The sequence below is a fragment of the Marmota flaviventris genome, chromosome 2, assembly GCF_047511675.1.
Source record: "Marmota flaviventris isolate mMarFla1 chromosome 2, mMarFla1.hap1, whole genome shotgun sequence".
Classification (NCBI taxonomy): Eukaryota; Metazoa; Chordata; class Mammalia; order Rodentia; family Sciuridae; genus Marmota; species Marmota flaviventris.
Genome location: NC_092499.1, coordinates 75343105 through 75349906, shown reverse-complemented (window position 1 = coordinate 75349906; position 6802 = coordinate 75343105). Strand labels below are relative to the sequence as shown.

General features: G+C 38.3%; 1 non-coding gene across 1 annotated transcript; it reads left to right on the top strand.

Moving 5' to 3' along the window:
• The first annotated feature begins 6330 nt into the window (after window positions 1–6330).
• Window positions 6331–6436, top strand: LOC114088308 (U6 spliceosomal RNA). Its single transcript, XR_003581969.2, has one exon. It is a non-coding gene; the product is annotated as a U6 spliceosomal RNA (small nuclear RNA).
• Window positions 6437–6802: the final 366 nt, after the last annotated feature.

Genomic DNA, 6802 nt, shown 5'->3' with positions numbered 1-6802 from the left:
ATTCACTCTAAGTGAGATAAATGAAGACCCTAAATGGTCTCATATCAATTCAGGTTAGGTTTTTGCCTTCAAGTGAGTTTCTGTGAAAAACATAAAAATATTGTTTTTCAGAGCTTTTCAGATTTCACAATTATGCATTATATAGCTGCTTCTGGAAAAATGGGATGCTTCCTTAGATCACAAAGATTGCAGTTGTAAAGACAATCTAAAATAAAGAACTGTTACTTTAAAATGTGAACGCTATTATGTTTTACTGCATGCTTTAAGATTAAACACTTATGTACAATGTACTATGTTAAGTATCTCATTGAGTTTATTATTAGTTCTGTTTTACAGATGAGAAAACTGAGGTATAGAAAGTTTAAATAAATTAGATAATGCCCATAATCAGAAAGCAGCAAATCAAGGATTTAAAACTAAGTCTGACAGCAGAGTCTCCATGTTTGTCTATGGTACTATATGGTGCTATGTCCATGAGACAGTAGTTAAAAAGCATGAACTCATTGTAGACACTTGATCCAGCTTCAAGTTTCTCTGTGATCCTGGAATTGCTTTTTTTTTTTTTTTTTTTAATATTGGGGATTGAACCCAGGAGCATTTAACCACTGAGCCACATCCCCAGTACTTTTGGGGTTTTTTTTTATTTTATTTACAGACAGGGTCTTGCTAAGTTGCTGATGCCTGGCTGAAATTGCATTTTTAATGACTTATGAAGACATTGTGTTTTTTTTTTTTTATGGCCCCATGTTAGTTTGACCTGCAACTAACCAATTTTCTAACCATGTGAACAATGGACAACCCTAAAGGAAAAGAGTGAAGCTAGAAGTCAGTTGCTCTCAATAATCACACTAGCACAGCCATTATGACATGATAATAATAAAGCATTGTTGGGCTGGGGATGTGGCTCAAGCGGTAGCGCGCTTGCCTGGCATGCGTGCGGCCCGGGTTCGATCCTCAGTACCACATACGGACAAAGATGTTGTGTCCGCCGAAAATTAAAAAATAAACAAATAAATATTAAAATTCTCTCTCTCTCTCACTCTCTCACTCTTTCTTTAAAAAAAAAAATAAAGCATTGTTGTTAGAGCTGCTTGCAGCTGTCCTCCTCATTGTTGTTGTTGTTGTTATTATTATTATTATTTGGGATGGGGTCTTGCTACATTGCCCAGGCTGGTCTTGATCTCCTGGATGAGCCATTCTCCTGCCCTCACCTCCCTAGTAGTTGGTTCTACTGTGCACCACCATATTCAGCTCTACCTTTTTATAGCTTAACCTCCAAGTTAAATTAAAAATGAATATAAATTTAAAAAAAAAAACAGTCTGGCATCTAGCCTCTTGGTTTCACTTTATGTCTCATACTTGTATCTTAGTTGAGATTTCACATACTCAGTAGTTTGGTGATTGGTAAATTTTTGAGGCGGGGAGTATTGAGGATTGAGCCTAGGAATGCTTAACCACTGAGGCACATCCCCAGCCCTTTTTTAGAATTTTTTATTTTGAGACAGGGTCTCACTAAATTGCTTAGGGCCTTGCTTAATTGCTGAGGCTGTCCTCCAACTTGCAATCCTCCTGCCTCAGCCTCCAGAGTTCCTGGGATTATAGGCATGTGACACATGCCTAGTGGTTTTTTATTGTTAATACCTAAACATCAAAAGAAATCGCAGGGGCTGGGGTGGTGGCTCAGCGGTAGAGCACTTGCCTAGCACATGCGAGGCCCTGGGTTTGATCCTCAGCACCATATAAAAATAAATAAATAAAGATATTGTGTCCAACTAAAAAATAAATATTTAAAAAAAAAAGAAATCACAATCTAATAATAAAGCTATCCCAGCTCAAATCTTCTTCTTATATACTTTTTAAAAATTGTTTTGCTGTCCTGGGGACCGAGCACTGGGCTCTATGCATCCTATGTAGGCACTCTAACACTGCTATACCCCGAGTTCCCCAGCTCAAATCTGAGATGACTTTGGAAGTTATAAGTGTTATCATATTCACAGTAATTGTCACTACATTATTGGCATTTCTGGTACAATTACCTAAAAAATGTGAAAAAGATAAAGTTGCTAATTAACAATAAGGAAATAGTATGAATACACGACCAGTGTAACTCCACACCATGCACAACCATAAGAATGGGAAGTTATATGACATGTATGTATGATATGTCAAAATACACTCTGCTGTCATGTGTATCTAAAAAGAACTAATTAAAAAAAAGTAGATGCATTTTGTTCAGGTAAAAAACAAAACAAACAGCAATAAGGAAGTGAGAACAGTGTTAATGGAATTAATGTGAGTCCAGAGATAGATGTATGGCTTTTCTCTTGGCCTTCACTCATTAGAGTAACTGGATCTTATTACTGTGGCAACTATGGTGAAATATGAACAATTTCTTAATAGGGGACAAGCATATAGATATTCATTATGCTGGTTTCCTCTTTTCTATGCAAGTTTGACCATTTCATAATAAAAGTTATATGTGTTATCACTTATATTAAGTGTGTGTGGGGGGTCCATCCAAATGATCATTTTAAAAGCTAACATCCCAAATTGCATTTTTGGGTGATGTTCTCCGGGAATTTAGCCCTGCATTATCCAAAATAGGGGCCAGTAGGCACATGTGACAATATGTTAAATACAAACTAAGGCTAAATTAAATTAAAAATTCAGCCCCTAAGTTGTACTAGGGACACATAAGCACATTTAAATTAGTAGTTATTGGTTATACACTTTTAAAATATTTTTAAATTTGGGTAAAATATGTGTAATATAAAATTTACATTTTTAATGAGTGTTAAGTTGGCTACCATTGGCTATCTCCAGAACTTAAAAAATTTAATATGATTTAATTTTAACCATTTTTTTTGTTGTGGTAAAAATATATACGAGCATATTAAGAACATGTTGAAATTAGTGTAACTATCTGTTCTTATAATTCCCTGAAAATATTGACTCACTACTTGGTTACCATTATGTTGATTACAAATAAGACAAACATAGGCTGGAGTTGTGGCTTGATGTGGAATGCTTGCTTGACATGTGTGAGGCCCTGGGTTCAGTCCTCAGCACCACATATAAATAAAGTAAAAAAATCCATTGACAACTAAAAAATGTTTTAGGAAAAAAAAAGAAAACCAAATAAGATAAACAGCAAAAATCTCAGGCCTGAGAAATTTAAAAATATGGATTTTAAAACTTGACGTATTAACTATCCTGGGGAAATGGGAGGCACTTCATTCTTTCACTGCAGCAATAAAACAAATCTCACCCTACTTCTAGAACCCCAAGGCTCTGTTCCTCTTGAAGGTAATTTGAGACATACGGCTGTACAGAGCACAGGAATTGATTCAGTCAGCAAATATTTGCAGAGGCCCTACCGAAGGTCACACACTGTGTTGGCAATGGGAATATAATGGTGGGCATGAGAGATAAGACTTCTGTTTCACGAAGCTTCTGTTATGATTTAGATAGGAGGTATCCTCCAAAAGCTCATGTGTGAGACAATGTAAGAAAGTTTAGAGGTGAAATGATTGGATTATGAGAGTCTTAACTTAATCTGTGCATTAATCCACTGATATGAATTAACTGGACAGTAACTCTAGGCAGGCAGGATGTGGCTGGGAGGAGATAGGTCATTGGGGGTGTGCTTTTGGGGTTTTTACTTTTTCCCTGGTGAGCAGGGCTCTCTCTGCTTCCTGGTGGCCACATCCAGAGCTGCTCTACTCTGCCACTCCCTTCTGCCATTGTGTTCTGCCTCACCTTGGGCCAAGAGTAATGCAGTCTGTAGACTGAGACCTCTGAAACTGTGAGCCAAAATAAACTTTTCCTCCTCTGTTATTGTCAGGTCTTTGGTCACAGTGATGAGAAAGCTGACTAAAACAGCTTCCCTCCTCTAGAGTGGGGAGGCAGACAGTAGATCAATTGACCAACATATAAACCCAGAGCTATCAGAAAGTGACAACTGCTATAAAGAATACAAAACAGGCTGACCTCAAGGAGATCACCATGAACTCCTGTCTTATGTGCAAGAGATCCCCAGTGACTCTGAGTCATATGTCATCTTAAGAAGCAAATTCCAAATTAGATTTCAATCACCTAAAAACAATGAAAAGTGAAATTCCCCAGATAAAGTTTGAGTTCTAGTCTTTTGTGCTGTGCCTGACTCCAGACTGTCACTTATTGAGTGATTCTGAATTAACTCACTTAATAAGCGTGGGCTGTGTCCATTTGATAATTCTTTAGGTAACTCACACCTTATCCAAATGTGTAAGACACCTGTAGCTTTTGCAAAAGAAATTTTTCCAGATGGGCTGCAGATGTAGCTCATGATACAACACTTACCTAGCATGCATGAGCCCTTGAGTTTCATCTCTTCCCCCCGCAAAAAAAATTATCCAGGTTGGTGCTTTGTTACCAAGTTATCCTCAGGTTTTAAATAAACACAAGAAAAAATGTAAAAAAAACGGGAAGAAAAGCTGTGAATATCTCAGACAAATTTGAATGACTGTAATTGTCTCCTCAAACAACAGTCAAAATGTAAAGCAATGCTGGCTAGGGTCTCTCCTGACTTTTCACCCCTGCATGGACTGTGGAGGTTTCTTGAGTTTTATCTATATCCCAGGAGCAAAAGCTGCCTCACAGAGAGGTGAGTTATGTGAACACAGGAGGAAGGCAGTATGAGCTGGTGTGACTGCCCATTTCGCCACAGGAAGGAAAGCAGATTCCCTGTGTCCTGTAAGTTTACCAGCTGATAAACTCTCTAAGCCTAAATCTATTAGTGCTCAGGACAGAAATACCTGGATGACAAGAAATACTTTGTTTCCACTGGGTAAGAGTTCCAATTGGGGGAGTGAGTAGTGATAGAACTATTTGTCCTTAATGGGAAATAAACCAATTTGGGGTGCTTCAGAAGGGACTGCAAACTTTCCTCCAGGTTCTTGTTTTGACTGTAAAACCGTAATCATTTTCAAGCCTTCTGGATTATCCTGCCTCTTGAATACACACTTCTGTCAATGTTTCTTCTTTAAGATTTATTTACAGCCTTGAAAACAGCCTGGGGCAAATAGCAATTTATACAAGGAGAACCACAGAATGTGGTTTTCAATTACCATTTGGGTGACCCCTAAGCTGGGGTGATGGGATTATGAGTGGATTTTTTAAATGGTAATGGTAGTGAGGTGATTGGTCAATGTTTATTTGTAAGTGTTCTTAATCAGTTGGCATGGTATTTCATTGTTATGTGTCTCTCAGATTTCAGAGAAATAAATTCCCGAACTCAGTCTTCTTAGTTTTAGAAAACTGATCACAAGCATCATTCTCTGAAATTTGTAGGAATTTTTCAGCATTCAAAATAATAACACTAATAACAAAACTAACATTGTATTTACTGTGTGCCTAATGCAGTGTTAAGATTTTAACACATAGCATCCTGTATAAATGTCAAAACCACCACCGTGTCAGTAATGAAGAAATGAAGACTCCAAGCAGTATAGCAGTGAGCCCAGGTATAAGCCTGTGACTCCCTGTGGTGCATGTGACATTGGCAATGAGGGCAGGGCTTAGGAGTTTTCGATTTACTATCATCTCCATCAGACCGGCTTCTTCCAAGTTACCCAAAGTAAATGTTTCATCTAGGGAAGCCCAGTGCTGTTGCTAAGTAAATGCAGATTGCAACCCAAAAGTCCATTCTGGGTAAAAATGTCAGGACTGTTAATTCTATGCCCCTGTGACCATGACCATCGAATTCTCATTGCAAAAAGCCCATCATGTTTGGGACACTAGAGTAGGAAATGTATGGGATGAAAGGGAAGCAGTAGCATGAAAAGAACCCAAGGCAATATTACAGCATAGAACATGGCACAGGCCCAGGTCTGATGGCCAGGCCAACCTGCTTTCTAGTCTTGAGTCTTCCAAATTATTTCCTTGGCTGTAGACAAGTTACCTTGTTTCTCTGGACCTGATAATTGGCTGAAAATTAGGGGCTCAGTTCAGTAACCTTATCAATCCCTTGCAGCTATAAAATAAAATGATTCCGTATGTCCTGCCTTCCAAGAATTTACAATCCAATAGGATGAGATAAACTCAATATTTAGACATGGTCCCAAACTTTCCAGTCTATTGTATTTTTTCCCCAGTAGATCCTGAACCCAAGGCCTCTAGACATATTCTTTGATTCTCCTCCAAGGCTTGGTACATGTTTGGGGCTCATGAATGGTTGCTCAGCAACTCAGGGAGACCCTGTCTTAAAAAAAAAAGCACTGGAGATGTAGGTCAGTGGTAAAGCACCACTGTGCTCAATCTCCTTTCCCCTCCAACAAAATTCACAATGTTGTGCTCATTTCAGCAGCACATAGACTAAATTGGAATTATACAGAGAAGATCAACATGGCCCCTGGACAATGATGATATGAAAATTCATGAAGTGACCCACTACCATGATAGAAGCAGTGAGATTCATAGTTACTACAGCATTTGGGGGAAGGGAAGCTCCCCAAACAGCCTATTATCACAAAGACCAAATTCTTTAGCAGAAGAACTGGGGAGAGAATCAAGGGTGTTGAGGTGGCCTGTGTCCTGGTGGTTTGAAACCACACAGAGGGAAGTCCATTAAATGCTCACAAATGCTTAAAAAAGAAATCCGTAACATTGTACAACTATCACTGCTATCTATATCCAAAACTTTTATCATTACAGTAGAAACTGTACCCATTAAATAACTCCTCCTTTTTCTCTCTCCCTTCTGTCTCTAGTAATCTGTACTTTATGTCTGCATAAATCTGCCTTATTCTAGAGTGCCTAAATA